Genomic DNA, 17,507 nt, shown 5'->3' with positions numbered 1-17,507 from the left:
GAGAAAGGGAGCCTTTTCTTATCAGAACTATCTCGTAGCAAAACAAAAGTGTAACTTACCATTAAGTCTAGAGTGAAAATTGAACAACAGTTTACATTATTGGAATTGAAATATATTATTATGTTTTGTTTGACTTTACGCTTTATATATTTATTCAATTGACTTGCTAACATCTGCCCGGCTAGCTCAGTCGGTAGAGCATGAGACTCTTAATCTCAGGGTCGTGGGTTCGAGCCCCACGTTGGGCGATAGTTTTTTCCTCTTCCTTTTCTTCCCAATTACATGATAATGCAGGTTGAAACAAAGTATGTTTGTTATAACTTTTCTTCAAAATAAAACAAAACTGTTCGCAAACTGCTTATCCGCTAAAGAGCTTGTGTAAGAGAATGTTTCTAGGTTTTCTGAGTTTTATCTCAACAAAATGCAGAGATTCTTCAATTGCCTATATCCCTAGGCAGTGGCGTAGCTACGGGGGGGCCTGGGGGGGCCGAGGCCCCCATGAAATCGGCTGGCCCCCCACTGGCCCCCCCCCCCCCCCACTGGGAATGTTGTAAAAAAAAATGTTGTAAAAAAATATAAAATTTTTTTTTTTTTTTTTTTCTCAATAATTTGGGAAATAGAGTTACACAATTTTCCCGTCTGCATCTGGCAGAAGAAGAATAATACAATATCTGTAGTAATCATGAGAATGGTCACACAGCATGACATGGCAATGGTCGATGTGACGAGCCTCATTGAAGGTAGCAGCCACTAAGAGCAGACACTAACAGCAGCCACTAAGAAAAAAAGGACAGTAAGACATGACACACAGTACTACAACTGCGGTCGTGTGTGTTTGTTTTAACCAGTGTTACCAGCGACAGTTGACGAAAAAACGCTAGATTGGCGAAAATAAAACCCCAAACGCGCTGTATATACTTAATGTGTAATGATCAGAAAAATGATTTTTTTTCAAAATCGATTAACTTTAGTTATGGAGCCTACTAGGATGTCTGGTTAGCATCATATTAAAGTAGACAGGTTCATCTTTCACGTGGTATACCTCTACTATCGGTAACAAAAATGATTTCTTGACCAAAAGTGGCCTTAAAGTTTTAACCCCGATACGGACATCACTAAACGCGCTGTATCTAAGGTGTAATGTTCTAAGAAAATGATTTTTTTCCCTTCAAAATCGATTAACTTTAGTTATGGAGCCTACTAGGATGTCCGGTTAGCACCACATTAAAGTAGAACGGTACTTCTTTCACGTGGTATACCTCTACCATCGGTAACAAAAATGATTTCTTGACCAAATATGGCCTTAAAGTTTTAACCCCGATCCGGACATCTCTAAACGCGCTGTATATACGTAATGTGTAATGATCAGAAAAATGGTTAATTTTTTTTTTTTTTCAAAATCGATTAACTTTAGTTATGGAGCCTACTGGCATGTCCGGTTAGCACCACATTAAAGTAGAAATGTTCCTCTTTCACGTGGTATACCTCTACTATCGGTAACAAAAATGATTTCTTGACCAAAAGTGGCCTTAAATTTTAACCCCGATACGGACATCTCTAAACGCGCTGTATATCTAAGGTGTAATGATCCAAAAAATGATTTTTTTTTCTTTCTTCAAAATCCATTAACTTTAGTTATGGAGCCTACTAGGATGTCCGGTTAGCACCACATTAAAGTAGAAAGGTTCCTCTTTTACGTGGTATACCTCTACTATCGGTAACAAAAATGATTTCTTGACCAAAAATGGCCTTAAAGTTTTAACCCCGATACGGACATCTCTGAACGCGCCGTATATACGTAATGTGTAATGATAAGAAAAATGGTTAATTTTTATTTTTTTCAAAATCGATTAACTTTAGTTATGGAGCCTACTAGGATGTCCGGTTAGCACCACATTAAAGTACAAAGGTTCCTCTTTTACGTGGTATACCTCTACTATCGGTAACAAAAATGATTTCTTGACCAAAAGTGACCTTGAAGTTTTAACCCCGATACAGACCCTTCTCTAAACGCGCTGTATATACGTTATGTGTAATGATCAGAAAATTTTATGATTTTTATTTTTTTCAAAATCGATTTACTTTAGTTATGGAGCCTACTAGGATGTCCGGTTAGCACCACATTAAAGTAGAAAGGTTCTTCTTTTACGTGGTATACCTCTACTATCGGTAACAAAAATGATTTCTTGACCAAAAGTGACCTTGAAGTTTTAACCCCGATACAGACCCTTCTCTAAACGCGCTGTGTATACGTTATGTGTAATGATCAGAAAAATGGTTAATTTTATTTTTTTCAAAATCGATTAACTTTAGTTATGGAGCCTACTAGGATGTCCGGTTAGCACCACATTGAAGTACAAAGGTTCCTCTTTTACGTGGTATACCTCTACTATCGGTAACAAAAATGATTTCTTGACCAAAAGTGACCTTAAAGTTTTAACCCCGATACAGACCCTTCTCTAAAGGCGCTGTATATACGTTATGTGTAATGATCAGAAAAATTTATGATTTTTATTTTTTTCAAAATCGATTAACTTTAGTTATGGAGCCTACTAGGATGTCCGAATAGGACCACATTGAAGTAGAAAGGTTCCTCTTTTACGTGGTATACCTCTACTATCGGTAACAAAAATGATTTCTTGACCAAATATGACCTTGAAGTTTTAACCCCGATACGGACATCTCTAAACGCGCTGTATATACGTAATGTGTAATGATCAGAAAAATGGTTAATTTTTATTTTTTTTCAAAATCGATTAACTTTAGTTATGGAGCCTACTAGGATGTCCGGTTAGCACCACATTGAAGTAGAAAGGTTCCTCTTTTACGTGGTATACCTCTACTATCGGTAACAAAACTGATTTCTTGACCAAAAATGGCCTTAAAGTTTTAACCCCGATACGGACATCTCTAAACGCGCTGTATATACGTAATGTGTAATGATAAGAAAAATGGTTAATTTTTATTTTTTCAAAATCGATTAACTTTAGTTATGGAGCCTACTGGCATGTCCGGTTAGCACCGCATTAAAGTAGACAGGTTCATCTTTCACGTGGTATACCTCTACTATCGGTAACAAAAATGATTTCTTGACCAAAAATGGCCTTAAAGTTTTAACCCCGATACGGACATCTCTAAACGCGCTGTATATACGTAATGTGTAATGATAAGAAAATTGGTTAATTTTTATTTTTTCAAAATCGATTTACTTTAGTTATGGAGCCTACTGGCATGTCCGGTTAGCATCACATTAAAGTAGACAGGTTCATCTTTCACGTGGTATACCTCTACTATCGGTAACAAAAATGATTTCTTGACCAAAAGTGGCCTTAAATTTTAACCCCGATACGGACATCTCTAAACGCGCTGTATATCTAAGGTGTAATGATCCAAAAAATGATTTTTTTTCTTTCTTCAAAATCCATTAACTTTAGTTATGGAGCCTACTAGGATGTCCGGTTAGCACCACATTGAAGTAGAAAGGTTCCTCTTTTACGTGGTATACCTCTACTATCGGTAACAAAACTGATTTCTTGACCAAAAATGGCCTTAAAGTTTTAACCCCGATCCGGACATCTCTAAACGCGCTGTATATACGTAATGTGTAATGATAAGAAAAATGGTTAATTTTTATTTTTTCAAAATCGATTAACTTTAGTTATGGAGCCTACTGGCATGTCCGGTTAGCACCGCATTAAAGTAGACAGGTTCATCTTTCACGTGGTATACCTCTACTATGGTAACAAAAATGATTTCTTGACCAAAAATGGCCTTAAAGTTTTAACCCCGATACGGACATCTCTAAACGCGCTGTATATACGTAATGTGTAATGATAAGAAAATTGGTTAATTTTTATTTTTTCAAAATCGATTTACTTTAGTTATGGAGCCTACTGGCATGTCCGGTTAGCATCACATTAAAGTAGACAGGTTCATCTTTCACGTGATATACCTCTACTATCGGTAACAAAACTGATTTCTTGACCAAAAGTGACCTTGAAGTTTTAACCCCGATACAGACCCTTCTCTAAATGCGCTGTATATACGTAATGTGTAATGATCAGAAAAATTTATAATTTTTATTTTTTTCAAAATCGATTTACTTTAGTTATGGAGCCTACTAGGATGTCCGGTTAGCACCACATTAAAGTAGAAAGGTTCCTCTTTTACGTGGTATACCTCTACTATCGGTAACAAAAATGATTTCTTGACCAAAAATGACCTTAAAGTTTTAACCCCGATACAGACCCTTCTCTAAAGGCGCTGTATATACGTTATGTGTAATGATCAGAAAAATTTATGATTTTTATTTTTTTCAAAATCGATTAACTTTAGTTATGGAGCCTACTAGGATGTCCGAATAGGACCACATTGAAGTAGAAAGGTTCCTCTTTTACGTGGTATACCTCTACTATCGGTAACAAAAATGATTTCTTGACCAAATATGACCTTGAAGTTTTAACCCCGATACGGACATCTCTAAACGCGCTGTATATACGTAATGTGTAATGATCAGAAAAATGGTTAATTTTTATTTTTTTTCAAAATCGATTAACTTTAGTTATGGAGCCTACTAGGATGTCCGGTTAGCACCACATTGAAGTAGAAAGGTTCCTCTTTTACGTGGTATACCTCTACTATCGGTAACAAAAATGATTTCTTGACCAAAAATGGCCTTAAAGTTTTAACCCCGATACGGACATCTCTAAACGCGCTGTATATACGTAATGTGTAATGATAAGAAAGATGGTTAATTTTTATTTTTTCAAAATCGATTAACTTTAGTTATGGAGCCTACTGGCATGTCCGGTTAGCACCGCATTAAAGTAGACAGGTTCATCTTTCACGTGGTATGCCTCTACTATCGGTAACAAAAATGATTTCTTGACCAAAAATGACCTTGAAATTTTAACCCCGATACAGACCCTTCTCTAAACGCGCTGTATATACGTTATGTGTAATGATCAGAAAAATTTATGATTTTTATTTTTTTCAAAATCGATTAACTTTAGTTATGGAGCCTACTAGGATGTCCGGTTAGCACCACATTGAAGTAGAAAGGTTCCTCTTTTACGTGGTATACCTCTACTATCGGTAACAAAAATGATTTCTTGACCAAAAGTGACCTTGAAGTTTTAACCCCGATACGGACATCTCTAAACGCGCTGTATATACGTAATGTGTAATGATCAGAAAAATGGTTAATTTTTATTTTTTTTCAAAATCGATTAACTTTAGTTATGGAGCCTACTAGGATGTCCGGTTAGCACCACATTGAAGTAGAAAGGTTCCTCTTTTACGTGGTATACCTCTACTATCGGTAACAAAAATGATTTCTTGACCAAAAGTGACCTTAAAGTTTTAACCCTGATACAGACCCCTAACAAAACTGATTTCTTGATTCGATTTATTTATGATTCAATTTTGTCCTTCTTGTCGGAACAAACTGAATATTTGTGCTCCATAGCTACTCTTTGTATCAAATCTACTTCTGTGCTCCACCTGTACCGAAATATCAGACTATATAGACAAAATATGTAATCAAATAAAATTGATAACTTTTCGTCGTACTGTATTTTCTTTCAAAACAAGTTAGTCATTTACCTTTTTGAGGCATGACAAGAAAATCTTCACATCGTACCATAAGACCACATATAACCACATGAAGTCTGTGTGGAATACATTGTACATTTAACACACGATCGGATACTTTTGTTAACAAGTACGAATCATCCTGCAGTATGATCTTGAGGTTCTAAAGAATGACTGACGATATTAATCTCTCTTCTCATTACCTCTTTGTAAAAGTATAATTTGTAATATTATCACAACAATAAAACGTCTTATAAGTTATACAGACTCTCTATGAGACATGACAAACCCTATATTCACACTTAGTTACATCCAGTAGCATATCAAATACAAGCACTGGCGGATCCAGGGCCTCTGTTTGGGAGGGGCCAAAGTGGCATTAGAGTGATATGAGGGAGGGGTCTAAGGGGAGGGGGTGCCCCCCTCCCATTTGGAAAATTTTCTATTGCTGAATGCCCTCAGATGCAATTTGGTGCGACAAAAGTGTACAATGGTGATGTTAATTTACTTCTAAAAAAAATGTTTCCCAGGTGTAATTTTCTAAAATATTTATAAAACAAAGTTGGGATCATCTTTCTCAAGAAATTTTATTTCTCATAGGTTATAAATTTCTTACAACCAGCCTGTAACTGCAAAATGGTGTTAAACTGTAAATCCTCATGCTCATACATTTACATAGCTCCCAACTCTTGAGAAGGCAAATGCTGGTCCATGCCACGAATCGCCGTCCTGGGGGAGGGGTATAAGGGGAGGGGGTCCCCCTCCCCTATTGATTTTTTTTGGAATCCTGGTGATGCCTACATGTAAAATGGTGGCACTTAGAAAGGCTTTTGTCACCCAAAATTTTCTGAGAAATATGCATTTTTTTTTGTGTAACATCAATAAATTGAATAGTAGGTGATAATTCATTCTTTCCCGTGGCATGAAAATGTTCGCTGCTCGCCCCAATTCAAAGGTTCAAATGATGCTGTAAAGGAGGTTTTATACTCTATTATGCTAAATGCTAAAGAAATGATGGTTGCTAAGTCAAAATTCGATGCAAATTTTTTTATGTATACTTGACAATTACAATGCGGTTTTTTCGGACGCTTGTGCGGGTCAGCGGGTTTGGGTGTTAGACTGCGGGTCTAATTCCCGCGAATTGCGGGTCAGTTGGGAGCTCTGCATTTAATTTTAAACCAGAAAACGAAAAGGTTTAGATTAGTCTACCACTGCTATTCCTCTCGATTTTTTTAATTTCCAATCATACGATTTAGCGGATGTTCGGAAACACTTTTTTGCTCACCTTTGGGGGGCCATGGCCCCCCTTGGCCCCCCCCCTTGGATCCGCCAGTGAATACAAGAACAAATGTATGATCCCAATCTATTTTACTCTCCAGTACTTATGAAAGAATCATGGAGACTGTTTTATTACCGTCATCTGCTTTTTGGTCTGGGTTACTTCTCGGTGACTTGAACCGACATACTAATATAGATGTAGATATAAATAGTATTACCAGAAACGTTCGTAAAGTTTCGGTACCACGAACAATTGGTCATGCTGAATCGAGAATGAAAGTTCTTAAATCTAATCAGCTGAGTGATCGCAACATGAAAAGAATTGATGAATTACTTTCTGTTTATTACCAAGACTTGATTGGAATACAGAGACGATACAGTGATTAGATGATCAGTTCATACAAAACTAAGAGAAAACATAACACAAAGACAGTCGAAGAGTACGGAGAGCCAAACGTTCCATAAATGTCGAAAAAGAAAGTGGAGTGTCCAAGTTAATATATATGTCCAATTCGATATCAACATGTTACAATTCCATATGAACATATCGAGACAAAATACCAATATGTCATTACGTCTATCAACATGTCAAATTCAACATATATATACGTTATGTGTAATGATCCAAAAAATGATTAATTCCTGTGTGGGCAATTGGGCCTTTGAGGTTGCTGCATGGGCCCCGTTACAGTTAAAAATGAAGTCGTTGGTATTTTTAGATACCGCAATGTCCAATATGGCCAACACCTCTAAAGAATTATCCTGATTTTGTTAACATAATCAAATCATGTGTGGGCCATGGGCACTTTATGGCTGTTGCCTGGGGCCCGGTACAGATAAAAGTCGTAGATGGTATTTTTTGGTTTCTCCAATGTATAAAGGGTCCAATGCAACTATAGAATAATCCTTGTGTCTTTGCACATGATCAAATCACGCGTGGGCCATGGGCCCTTGAGGTTGTCTGGGCCATGGTAGAGGATAAATTTGCAGTAAATCGACCTGTGACGTCATTATGATGGCTCGCATCTTGCAGTGATGTGAGCCTAGTTTATTGCATTGCACTGCACTTGGCCCGTGTTTACTTTCAACCCAGTCTGCATCGATTCAATACTCAACTGGACCGGGAACCCAGAAGATTTGAAAAGAGACAGAGGGTTTAATGGGCAGCTTATGTCCGTTTATGACCAGGATTCAAGGTTATGTGTTGCTGCCGTGCCACACAATGTGCGTGTATGTAGTCTAAATGTGCCTTCAATTAAAATGGGGGGCTCAAATGTTGATTTAATCATGTGAAAGACGCAAGGCAAAAGCGCTGGATAAAACTCAAAGTAAGATACTTTTAGAACCATAGCAATGACAGTAATTGTACCTTGTGACGGGCCCTGCAGAAGGGCCCATCAAAATGGTATTAATCATGCGAAAAGAGACAAGGATAATTCATTTTGCGGTACACCAGTTAAACATTGGGGTGTCCCAAAATACTAATTACAGCAACTTTATGATGTACATGGGCCCATGCAGGCAGCAACCAAAAAAGGCCTGTGGCCCACATATGATTCATTTATGTGAAATGAGAGCAGGGTGATTCTTAAAGTGGCATTGGACCCTTTGGAAATTGGGGTATCCAAAAATACTAATAACAACAACTTTATGATGTACCAGGACCCATACAGCAGCCAGAAAGGGCCCGTGGCCCACACATGATTTAATCATGTGAAAAGAGAGCAGGATGATTTCTTTTTATTGGCGCTGGACCATAAGGTTGTCGGGTATTAAAAAAAGAAAAACCTATGACTACAAATTTATCCTCTACCATGCCCCAGACAACCTCAAGGGCCCATGGCCCACACGTGATTTGATTATGTTAACAAAAAGCAGGATAATTCGTTTAAAGGTGTTGGCCCTATTGGACATTGCGGTATCCAAAAATAGCAACGACTTCATATTTTAACTGTAACGGGACCCATGCAGCAACCTCAAAGGCCCAATTGCCCACACAGGAATTAATCATTTTTTGGATCATTACACATAACGTATATACAGCGCGTTTAGAGATGTCCGTATCAGGGTTAAAACTTTAAGGCCACTTTTGGTCAAGAAATCATTTTGTTACCGATAGTAGAGGTATACCACGTGAAAGAGGAACCTTTCTACTTTAATGTGGTGCTAACCGGACATGCCAGTAGGCTCCATAACTAAAGTTAATCGATTTTGAAAAAAAGAAGAAATTCTGATCATTACACATAATGTATATACAGCGCCTTTAGACAAGGGTCTGTATCGGGGTTAAAACTTTAAGGTCACTTTTGGTCAAGAAATCATTTTTGTTACCGATAGTAGAGGTATACCACGTGAAAGATGAACCTGTCTACTTTAATGTGGTGCTAACCGGACATGCCAGTAGGCTCCATAACTAAAGTTAATCGATTTTGAAAAAAATAAAAATTAACCATTTTTCTTATCATTACACATTACGTATATACAGCGCGTTTAGAGATGTCCGTATCGGGGTTAAAACTTTAAGGCCATTTTTGGTCAAGAAATCATTTTTGTTACCGATAGTAGAGGTATACCACGTGAAAGATGAACCTGTCTACTTTAATGTGGTGCTAACCGGACATGCCAGTAGGCTCCATAACTAAAGTTAATCGATTTTGAAAAAATAAAAATTAACCATTTTTCTTATCATTACACATTACGTATATACAGCACGTTTAGAGATGTCCGTATCGGGGTTAAAACTTTAAGGCCATTTTTGGTCAAGAAATCAGTTTTGTTACCGATAGTAGAGGTATACCACGTAAAAGAGGAACCTTTGTACTTTAATGTGGTGCTAACCGGACATCCTAGTAGGCTCCATAACTAAAGTTAATCGATTTTGAAAAAAAATAAAAATTAACCATTTTTCTGATCATTACACATTACGTATATACAGCGCGTTTAGAGATGTCCGTATCGGGGTTAAAACTTAAAGGTCATTTTTGGTCAAGAAATCATTTTTGTTACCGATAGTAGAGGTATACCACGTAAAAGAGGAACCTTTCTACTTCAATGTGGTGCTAACCGGACATCCTAGTAGGCTCCATAACTAAAGTTAATCGATTTTGAAAAAAAATAAAAATTAACCATTTTTCTGATCATTACACATTACGTATATACAGCGCGTTTAGAGATGTCCGTATCGGGGTTAAAACTTTAAGGCCACTTTTGGTCAAGAAATCATTTTTGTTACCGATAGTAGAGGTATATCACGTGAAAGATGAACCTGTCTACTTTAATGTGGTGCTAAACGGACATGCCAGTAGGCTCCATAACTAAAGTAAATCGATTTTGAAAAAATAAAAATTAACCAATTTTCTTATCATTACACATTACGTATATACAGCGCGTTTAGAGATGTCCGTATCGGGGTTAAAACTTTAAGGCCATTTTTGGTCAAGAAATCATTTTTGTTACCGATAGTAGAGGTATACCACGTGAAAGATGAACCTGTCTACTTTAATATGGTCCTATTCTGACATCCTAGTAGGCTCCATAACTAAAGTAAATCGATTTTGAAAAAATAAAAATTAACCAATTTTCTTATCATTACACATTACGTATATATACAGCGCGTTTAGAGATGTCCGTATCGGGGTTAAAACTTTAAGGCCATTTTTGGTCAAGAAATCATTTTTGTTACCGATAGTAGAGGTATACCACGTGAAAGATGAACCTGTCTACTTTAATGTGGTCCTATTCGGACATCCTAGTAGGCTCCATAACTAAAGTTAATCGATTTTGAAAAAAATAAAAATCATAAATTTTTCTGATCATTACACATAACGTATATACAGCGCCTTTAGAGAAGGGTCTGTATTGGGGTTAAAATTTTAAGGTCACTTTTGGTCAAGAAATCAGTTTTGTTACCGATAGTAGAGGTATACCACGTGAAAGAGGAACCTGTCTACTTTAATGTGGTGCTAACCGGACATGCCAGTAGGCTCCATAACTAAAGTTAATCGATTTTGAAAAAAAAAAGAAATTCTGATCATTACACATAACGTATATACAGCGCGTTTAGAGAAGGGTCTGTATCGGGGTTAAAACTTTAAGGTCACTTTTGGTCAAGAAATCATTTTTGTTACCGATAGTAGAGGTATACCACGTGAAAGAGGAACCTTTCCACTTTAATGTGGTCCTATTCGGACATCCTAGTAGGCTCCATAACTAAAGTTAAACGATTTTGAAGAAAAAAAAGAAATTCTGATCATTACACATTACGTATATACAGCGCGTTTAGAGATGTCCGTATCGGGGTTAAAATTTTAAGGCCATTTTTGGTCAAGAAATCATTTCTGTTACCGATAGTAGAGGTATATCACGTGAAAGATGAACCTGTCTACTTTAATGTGATGCTAACCGGACATGCCAGTAGGCTCCATAACTAAAGTTAATCGATTTTGAAAAAAATAAAAATTAACCATTTTTCTTATCATTACACATTATATACAGCGCGTTTAGAGATGTCCGTATCGGGGTTAAAACTTTAAGGCCATTTTTGGTCAAGAAATCATTTTTGTTACCGATAGTAGAGGTATACCACGTGAAAGATGAACCTGTCTACTTTAATGTGATGCTAACCGGACATGCCAGTAGGCTCCATAACTAAAGTAAATCGATTTTGAAAAAATAAAAATTAACCAATTTTCTTATCATTACACATTACGTATATACAGCGCGTTTAGAGATGTCCGTATCGGGGTTAAAACTTTAAGGCCATTTTTGGTCAAGAAATCATTTTTGTTACCGATAGTAGAGGTATACCACGTGAAAGATGAACCTGTCTACTTTAATGTGGTCCTATTCGGACATCCTAGTAGGCTCCATAACTAAAGTTAATCGATTTTGAAAAAAATAAAAATCATAAATTTTTCTGATCATTACACATAACGTATATACAGCGCGTTTAGAGAAGGGTCTGTATCGGGGTTAAAACTTCAAGGTCACTTTTGGTCAAGAAATCATTTTTGTTACCGATAGTAGAGGTATACCACGTGAAAGATGAACCTGTCTACTTTAATGTGGTGCTAACCGGACATGCCAGTAGGCCCCATAACTAAAGTTAATCGATTTTGAAAAAAATAAAATTAACCATTTTTCTTATCATTACACATTACGTATATACAGCGCGTTTAGAGATGTCCGTATCGGGGTTAAAACTTTAAGGCCATTTTTGGTCAAGAAATCATTTTTGTTACCGATAGTAGAGGTATACCACGTGAAAGATGAACCTGTCTACTTTAATGTGGTGCTAACCGGACATGCCAGTAGGCTCCATAACTAAAGTTAATTGATTTTGAAAAAAAGAAAAATTATAAATTTATCTGATCATTACACATAACGTATATACAGCGCGTTTAGAGATGTCCGTATCGGGGTTAAAACTTTAAGGCCATATTTGGTCAAGAAATCATTTTTGTTACCGATAGTAGAGGTATACCACGTGAAAGATGAACCTGTCTACTTTAATGTGGTGCTAACCGGACATGCCAGTAGGCTCCATAACTAAAGTTAATCGATTTTGAAAAAATAAAAATTAACCATTTTTCTTATCATTACACATTACGTATATCCAGCGCGTTTAGAGATGTCCGTATCGGGGTTAAAACTTTAAGGCCATTTTTGGTCAAGAAATCATTTTTGTTACCGATAGTAGAGGTATACCACGTGAAAGAGGAACCTTTCTACTTTAATGTGGTGCTAACCAGACATGCCAGTAGGCTCCATAACTAAAATTAATTGATTTTGAAGAAGAAAAAAATATATCAATATTTTAAAATGTTTAGGCCACTTTTGGTCAAAAAAATCGGCTTTGTTACCGATAGTAGGTATTACACGTGAAAGAAGAAATTGTTTTCTTTGATTTGATGCTAACCGGACTTCCTAACTAGGTCGATAACTCAAATTGACCGATTTTGAAATAATAATACGTTTGGATCATAACACATTACCGCGCGTTTCGAGCTAATTTTCCCATTTGCATCCCACTCCTGTTAGGATCGAACGGTTTGTAGCCATCGAATTTCAATAAATCAAAGTGTTACTGGCTGTTTTTTCATACCACTTGTAAGAGGAATAACTTAACATCGTCATTGTACCCCTCTTGACTGTTGCATATTCTCATAAATTAATTGTTTAGACATTTGAAAAAAAAAGAAAAAAATGGTATAAAAATTGCCGCCATTTACGCCTTTCTCCACAAGATTTGGTAGGATCACAAGTTTCAGTTCAATATGGATGCAGATTTCGTCCACCATTAAATTCCAAAATTATATTACATGAAAGAGCAACAACTCATCTCTCATATGGTGCAATTATTGGCATTTTACAGTATTCATAGCGTTAATTATTATCGCTTTAAAACATGTACGAAAAAGTAGCAGTCTTGTTATTGTCCGCTAATTTAGGCTGCCCTTAGTGGCTGCTGGGGATCAACTTTCCCGCCACAGCGTACCCAGCGCTCGTCACAGTGTACAAACATCAGTGGCCAACGGCGTGTAACGTTGATGTATACACTATTGGCTGCTGTTAGTGGCTGCTCTTAGTGGCTGCTACGTTCAAACAGGTATGTGACGATTGCGACCATACACCACGAACCTTGTTGTGCTGCGCGATATCGATATCTGCTGACAATATGCATATGTTCAGTGCTTCCACCTAGCACAACAATCTATCAAAAGATTGGCTCCGTTTGTACTGGGCCGAGGTATCAGGTATTCATATATTGCCTCGAGTCAAATTAATATATGCAGGCGCGGATCCAGGGGGGTCCAGGGGGTCCGGACCCCCCTTGCTCTTGGCCAAAAAAAAAGAGAAAAAAAGAGAAAAAAAAGAGAGAGAAAAAAATAGTTTAATTAAACACCAATTTTAAACATGTAGGACGTCAGAAAAGCGGTTATCCTCACAAGTTATCCAGGTGTGTCTTTTCCGTCAAATGAACTATAGTGTGCACGCGTGCTACACGTGCCAAAAATGCCTAACAATCTCAATTTTCAGACGGTGGTGTTCGAATTTTTTCGGGCGGTGAGGTTACAGAGCGGTAGGCTGCTAGGATGCGCTAACGAATTTTTCATGAGCAAACCCCTCACCCTTCCAAAATCCTGGATCCGGCCCTGCATCAAACAGTGGTGACGGAACGGGAGGGGATTGGGGGCTAAAGGCATTATGATTTTTGTATCATCTCAACTCATCTGATATGTAATACCATATTTCATAGATTGTTTTTTTCTCATCAATTGAGAAATTGCAGACATGAGATCCATATTTTCAGGCTAGGTACATGCAGCTTAGAATACTCGGGAAGTGCCGTTTCCGGCCATCTGGGGGTTTGTAAAGCCAAAAATTTGCTTGTACGCTCCGCGCCAACCGATGATGGCGCTCCGCTTAGATAGTCTTACGTTCAGGCGCGGCTGGACCAGTCAGACCCCCCCCCCCTGTCACAAATACTGCATCCGCCCCTGATATGTCATTGAATATTCCACAAAACAACTTTTTTATGCCCACGAAACTGTCGAAACATGATTTTCCACTACTGGTAGAGATATAAAAATTGGGAATTCTGAAATTCCTGCAAACATGCGGCTGTGCCTGTTCACTACTCACTACTGTATCGCCTTAAAAAATGATGAGTGGAAATTGTTTCTCCAGGACCGTATCGTATCGTGTGGGTATCGAGTGCGTCTGATATACGAACGTACGTAGTACGTACGTACGTCTATGATGATATGCACTGTACTGCACTGATAAAAACATAGGTGAATTTCACTCCATGGGAGTGATCACTGAGCACCTTCCGGTATAAGAGTGAATTTCCACTCCATTGGAGTAAATCTTAACTCCTAATAGAGTTATATTCACTCATATTAGGAGTGAGGGTTAACTCCAATAGAGTTAAATTTCACTCTTAATTTGAAGTGCGCCGAGCGATCACTCCAATGGAATGAAATCCACTCATTTGTTTTTAGAGTGTTGCTAGATGTATGAAGAAGAAATTTACATACCAATACATCATTATCGGTCATCGATTGGCACAAAAACCCAGATTCTGATGACAGCTGCCTCAAGAAACCCAATAAATGGCCTAATTAGCACCGAGCCACCAGTGTGGACCATTACCGAAACATCGATAGACTTCCATCCCCTTCCTCTAATGCTATTTAAGTCCACATGTGGGCATATCCTGCAAACCTACTACCGGTAGCCCACAGGGGTTTGAGTTGGGAGAAAGGCCTTGACACCTTGAAACGACAAATGATGCCAACTTCCCTCAAGTTAAAAGTCTGGCTGAGTTGGCAAGGCCAGTCAGCATGAAAGAGAAAAAACTTTTTTTGCATTTCTGTCACCAAAGTTGCACACCTTTTTGGTTGCTATTTTGCCTCACAGGTGCCATCTCCTGTGATCTGGGGGTGCTGAAATCTCAAATTTTCTCTGTACGCTCCGCGCCAACCAAGGTGGCGCTCCGCTTAGATAGTAACCTCCGGCCCCCCCCCCCACAAGAAAGAACAGCCCCCCATGGCCCCCCACTCAAAAAAACCTAGCTACGCCACTGTCCCTAGGCCCAGTTCGGCACGAACGCTCTTTTACTTACTTGTAAAATCGCAAGTTTTTCTCGGCGTTTATTCGAGCTTTACTGAACTAATCAAGTGCCTTTTTAATTTGATCAGTTGAGTATATCCAGTGTTGCTGCTAGATGATGATATCAAACGTCTCAAGTTCAAATATTTGGACATTGGTTGCAAACTGCTCGAGTTTCAACCGTTTCAGAAAGTTTTAGTGTTTTGATAGTATGTGGAAGCGAAGCCCACCGTTCCGTTATAGTGATACTACCTTTGGATTTAGTCTTGTCACTCCGGTGGTCCAATGCTGTTTCAAAACGCTAGAACAGTTCAGTGTGTAGAAGCTGTCAAAAAGTCGGTGGGGAGGGGGGAAGGCAGAAACCGATGGGATTTGGGGGTATTTACCAGAAAAATTTGGGTCAGTGAAGATGCTACTGTGGCCAAAATGGTACTTTAGAATTGCAACCTTTCATCTGAAAATTCTTCTCAAATATTTTGCGTTTTATATCGAAAAAAGTGCAACTTTTTGTCTCAACTTTTGACCATTTCTTATTAAAATATTAACTCGAAATACTGTTTTTTCCTTCCTCGAACTTTTTACGATATAGTGGCGAAAAGGTTTGATTCGGATTTATCTGAAGTTTCTTTCATCGAACTTTCGACATCTTTATGTCGAAAGCTTGAGACGTTTTATCTCGAAACGTTGACTTTACGGTCAGTGAGATATTAATTTTCCATTTCGGCTTTTTGTTGAAATTGTTGCTTTTTTATGCAATAAAGTGTTGTAAAATGACATTTTGTCTTTCCACATCCAACTTTTTCCACTTAAAAAATGATGAAATCCACATCTTTGCGATGAAACGACTTCAGTTTGATTTCACTTACTAGTACGGTAAGAAATTTTCTTTACAGTCAGTATCTGCCAGTGGAATGTATGTGTCCCGCTAGATTTCACAAACATACATGCCAAATGTTGTATCAACTTAAATTAATCAGTATGTCTCCCGAAGGGTAAACTGTCTGCTTCTCCAAAGACAATTCTCTTGCTTTGAAAAATGTGTTGTAATGGGAAAAGTTCATGTTACGAAATCCTTCGAAAATTCTGAATTTGGAAAACCAATGACCATTATTTGACAGTGTATGTTTGGGACAATGTGGACCGTATTCGGGCTCAAAGGAACATGGTTTACGCCAGCCAATTTTACGGCCAAGCTTAAGTTGTCTGCTCTATATATATATGTTTCAGTAACAAGGCACAGTAGACTTGCTTTATTCATGAGGTAACAAATCAAATCGCCGATGGGCGATTTCAATTGTTTTCGTAAACGGACTTGAAAATTAACTTACCATTTAAAATGTCTCATTTCCGGAACTTAATTGCATTTTATGATGATTTGTTTTGCACGCAACTTTTTCAGGAGTATTGCAAGGCTGTTTCTAGGCAAATTTATATATCTGTTAATCTTTGTTAAGTTATTATAAGCACGCTAGCGAGTTCCGGTAAAATTGTTAACTATATTATGAAACTTAAGAAAGCATTTTACAGACACTGAAAGCTTCTCCGTTTAGACATTTTGGCACTTCCTAACGTCTGCGAATAATCTGAAGTGTCTGAAATTCAAGCTCAGGAAATAAAGGAACTGGAAAATTGGGTGGGGGGAGGGGGGGTGGGGCCAGAGAAAGGCGAGCTAAGTGTGGGTAAACAATTAACATGTTTCAATAATATAACAATATGATGATTGTACCGGAATATGGTCATGTCTTCAGATAAGTAAAGTGAACAGAAAGATCATTTTCAATATCCTGCCTTAAAAATGCAGCAAACAAGAAAACAAAAATAATGCAACACTCATGATATTAAGAATACAACATTTTCTTTATTGCTGTTAATACAATTGTTAAAATTTGTAATACCAAGTGGGGAATGTGTAACATGTAAGGTGACCTAAATGGATACATTGTACCCAAGTAGAGAGCTGATCAGCCTATAGAAGGCAAAACATGTGGGGGGTATAAGGTCATGGGCGACTTAAATGGATA

At 37.7% G+C, this 17,507-nt stretch overlaps 1 non-coding gene across 1 annotated transcript; it reads left to right on the top strand.

Annotated features, from left to right (window-relative positions):
- The first annotated feature begins 175 nt into the window (after positions 1-175).
- On the top strand, positions 176-248 carry Trnak-cuu (transfer RNA lysine (anticodon CUU)). Its single transcript has one exon. It is a non-coding gene; the product is annotated as a tRNA-Lys (tRNA).
- The last annotated feature ends 17,259 nt before the right edge of the window (positions 249-17,507 follow it).

Source organism: Apostichopus japonicus, chromosome 5 (assembly GCF_037975245.1).
Source record: "Apostichopus japonicus isolate 1M-3 chromosome 5, ASM3797524v1, whole genome shotgun sequence".
In the NCBI taxonomy this organism is placed as follows: domain Eukaryota; kingdom Metazoa; phylum Echinodermata; class Holothuroidea; order Aspidochirotida; family Stichopodidae; genus Apostichopus; species Apostichopus japonicus.
Note: the sequence above shows the minus strand (reverse complement) of the source record. Positions and strands in the feature narration are given on the sequence as shown.